Below are 4,286 nucleotides of genomic sequence, written 5' to 3'. Positions count from 1 at the left end.
ATTGGTCAGTGGCGGGCTCCCTTGATCCTGAGCGGGGTATATAACACGAAGCTCGATCTGCGGGGCGGCATAAAACACCACAAACCCACAACAGCAGCAGCAATGTCAGGACGCGGCAAGGGAGGCAAAGTGAAGGGCAAGTCAAAGTCTCGCTCCAGCAGGGCCGGACTTCAGTTCCCCGTGGGCAGAATTCACCGTCTGCTGCGTAAGGGCAACTACGCCGAACGCGTCGGTGCTGGCGCTCCTGTCTACCTGGCAGCCGTCATGGAATACCTCGCTGCCGAAGTTCTGGAGCTCGCCGGTAACGCCGCACGTGACAACAAGAAGACCCGTATCATCCCACGTCACTTGCAGTTGGCCATCCGCAACGACGAAGAACTCAACAAACTTCTGTCTGGCGTAACCATTGCACAGGGAGGTGTTCTTCCAAACATTCAGGCAGTTCTTTTGCCAAAGAAGACAGAGAAGAAGTAAGCACTTCTGCCACCCACCACGACAAATACCATAACCAGGCTCCATCCGGAGCCACACACACTTTAATAGAGAGATTCAAGTAGACAATCAACTTTCAAACATTAATAATAACATTTATATTGATTTCATTTGGAATGTGTACATAACAAACAAACAAAACAAAATTATAGGGGATATTCAGCATCACTTGGAATATTAACCAATCATATAAATCCAATATATATTTTATATTTTACTTTAAGCGAGGAATTCATATTCTATCAATTTTTAATCATACAAATGAACAAAAGCAATTCTTCACTAGACGTAATGAATGAATAAATGATCAAGGTTTTAATGTGTTTCATGAATATATATATATATATATATTATATATATATATATATATATATATATATATATATATTATATATATATAATATAATATATTATAATACTTGTGAACCAGAATATGTTTGAGCAGCAGCGATCGTGCCTGCCATTGGCCGAAGTGCAACAATTCAAATAATTTAAAGGGCCTGCTCGGGTATATAAGAGAGGCTGGGAGACTGGGGCCGGTGGTGGGTGATGGGTGATGAGTGATGGTGTGGTGTGGTATGGTGTTGTTAAGAGTTGATTTACGGCCAGCCAGCCAGCTGCAGCCAAGGCAGGGCAGGGCAGGGCAAGGCAAGGCAAGGCAAGGCAAGGCAAGGCAAGGCAAGGCAATAACAGGACAGGACAGGACAGGCAAGGCAAGGCAAGCAGGCGGGCGGGCGGGCGGGCGGCGGGCGGGCGGGCGGGCGGGCGGGCAGGCGGGCAGGCGGGCAGGCGGGCAGGCGGGCAGGCGGGCAGGCGGGCAGGCGGGCAGGCAGGCAGGCAGGCAGGCAGGCAGGCAGGCAGGCAGGCAGGCAGGCAGGCAGGCAGGCAGGCAGGCAGGCAGGCAGGCAGCCAGCCAGCCAGCCAGCCAGCCAGCCAGCCAGCCAGCCAGCCAGCCAGCCAGCCAGCCAGCCAGCCAGCCAGCCAGCCAGCCAGCCAGCCAGCCAGCCAGCCAGCCAGCCAGCCAGCCAGCCAGCCAGCCAGCCCCAGCCAGCCACTCCCACTTTGTATTTATATGCATTCAATTTATATTCAAACATTATATATGTTAAGGGCCTAGTTTTAGTGTTTATTTTAAAAATGACAAACATCGAGTCGTTTTACCAGTCCTTTAGCGTTAACGGTGATGCATTTTAAAACTGAACAGAAATCACCTTTTCTGGATATATCAAATATCGAATCCGCTTAATGTGCCTACAATTCAATCATTCAAAAAAAAAATACATAATTTACATCATGCCTTTTCATAGAACAGACAATAAGATTTGAGACAATAAGAACTTTACTTTTATAACTAAAGTTGCACAATTATACCAACTCTATGGTGGCTGGGTGGTAAGGTGTGTGGCTGGTGTTTTGGAAGTCGCGAGTTCAAACGACCCAATGGGAGTACTTTTTTTTTTTGCCATACAATCTTCCTAATACTATTATGTAGGTGTGTGTGTGTGTGTTTTTATTCATTCTTTGGTTTTATAGATGACATACATATTGACTCCTTTTACCGGTCCTTAATTAGGCTCTGGGGAAGCAATGGTGGTGGTGCATTTAAAACTAAACCAAAAATCACCAGTTCTGGACGCGTCAAATATCATATCCGCTTAATGTGTCTACAACCTAATTACTTAAAACTACACTATTTAATTCATTCATATCATGTGCATATTGGTCATTATGCTCATACAACCGACATCAAAATTTATTTTCATTATTAGAATCATACATTTCATCAAGTAATACAGATACAAAGAGATTTTCTTTCTGAGAAGACCGTTAGTATTGGCTGGCTGGCAGGCAGGCAGGCATTTGAGGGTTATTATTTCGCCTGTTGATTGGGGGGAGGGTTGATGTGTTAGGGGGTTTTCGGTTAGGTGTGGTGATTGGTGGTGATTGGTGGTGGTGGTGGTGATTGGTGGTGATTGGTGGTGAGTAGTGGTGGTGGTGGTGGTAGTAGGTGGGAGGGGGAGGGGGGGGGGGGGGGGGGGGGGGGGGAAGGGGACTGATGGTCTGTGGATTCCTTCTCCGTACCCCTTACATATAAGCAAAAACATGCCTTCCTGTGGGTATAGAAACATTAACACAAATTATATCAGTAACTGATATTGTAGCCTTTTAAACAGAAAAGATTTGTACATACAAATACTTTTAAATTATCATTTATTTGTGGAAATGGCATTTACGTCATTAAATTGATACCTCAGCATCAAGCTTGTGTCCTGCAGCTGTGGTCCAGTGGTAAAGTGTATATAAGTGATGCGTATTCTTGGAGTTGCGAGTTCAAACCCGGATTAAGCTATATATATATATATATATATATATATATATATATATATATATATATATATATATATATATATATATATATATATATATATATATATATATATATATATATATATATATATATATATATATATATATATATATATATATATATATATATATATATATATATATATATATATATATATATATATATATATATATATATATATATACACAACATGTTTTGTTTTGGTTGTTTGTTTTTGTATAAAGCCTCACACACTATATTAAGCGAGTTTGTTTTAAACATGACATACATATTAATTCATTTTACCAGGCCTTATTCCACACAACTCCGTGAATTTCCCGTGGAGCCAGCCATTCAAACAAAAACAAACGAAACAAAACAAAACAAAACAAAAAACATTATTGCCAACAGCATTTGGTGTTCCCAGGCGGTCACCCATCCAAGTACTAACCAAACCCAACGTTGCTTAACTTCGCTGATCGGACGAGAAGCGGTGTTCTCAACGTGGTATGGCCGTTGGCATGAGACTGCCTACACATTGTGGCTAATAACCAACTCTTTTTAGTCATCACGGCAGGATACGGACCTTCTTGTGGTGTCTTAATGGTAATTGTATCCTAACATATTTTTGTCTCCTTGGCATGGATATTTAACATCGTTTATTCAGTCTTGGGTTTATGTTCTTTCGCCATTTACAGACATTTTACATCTACCTACTTCCTCAGCCTGCCCTGCCAATTTCTAATGAATTTGTGGATTTTCTTTTGTAATACATACATGTGTGTGCTCATCTGCTCTTCAGTTTTTATGATATTTGTCTCATCTGTCCTGCTTTATGATACTTTTACAAAGAACATGAACAAATGCTTCTATTTTAGAGAAGATATGGGATCCAGGTTTCGGAGCCGTAAAACCAACCGTTGTGATTGGTGGACGAGTTGCCAGGTTGCAGCTTCTGTACCGTGCCGGCACATAAATAGGTTCGGCTCAAGCGGCGGCAGCATCATTCCCCCGTGACTGTCTGAGCGTCTCTCATCACCTTGGTTATCTCATCATCATCATGGTAGAAGCAAAGCCTACCAAGAAGGCTGCTGCTGTGGTGGCCACCACCAGGAAACCTCGCGTCCAGGTTGCTCACCCGAAAACTAGTCAAATGGTTCTAGCCGCGGTCGCAGCACTCAAAGACCGTAAGGGCTCGTCTCTACAAGCAATCAAGAAGTACGTTGTTGCCAACAACAAAGTCGAGGCTGCCAAGATCGCCATTTACATCCGAAGATTTCTCAAGAAAGCAGTGGCTGACGGCATTCTTGTTCAGACCAAGGGAAGTGGAGCTAGTGGATCATTCAAGCTGGCCGTAGCAGAGAAGAGGGCCGTTCTAACTCCCAAGAAAGCCACCACAACCAAGAAACCATCTACAGCAGCAAAGAAGGCCGTGGTAACTCCCAAG

The 4,286-nt window shown here is 43.2% G+C and overlaps 1 non-coding gene across 1 annotated transcript; it reads right to left on the bottom strand.

Annotated features, from left to right (window-relative positions):
* Window positions 1-3,241: 3,241 nt before the first annotated feature.
* LOC138362108 (5S ribosomal RNA) lies at window positions 3,242-3,360 on the bottom strand. The gene has a single exon (XR_011227418.1). It is a non-coding gene; the product is annotated as a 5S ribosomal RNA (ribosomal RNA).
* Between the last annotated feature and the right edge of the window lie 926 nt (window positions 3,361-4,286).

This window comes from Procambarus clarkii, unplaced genomic scaffold (assembly GCF_040958095.1).
Source record: "Procambarus clarkii isolate CNS0578487 unplaced genomic scaffold, FALCON_Pclarkii_2.0 HiC_scaffold_1221, whole genome shotgun sequence".
In the NCBI taxonomy this organism is placed as follows: Eukaryota; Metazoa; Arthropoda; class Malacostraca; order Decapoda; family Cambaridae; genus Procambarus; species Procambarus clarkii.
This window is presented reverse-complemented; position numbering and strand designations above follow the sequence as displayed.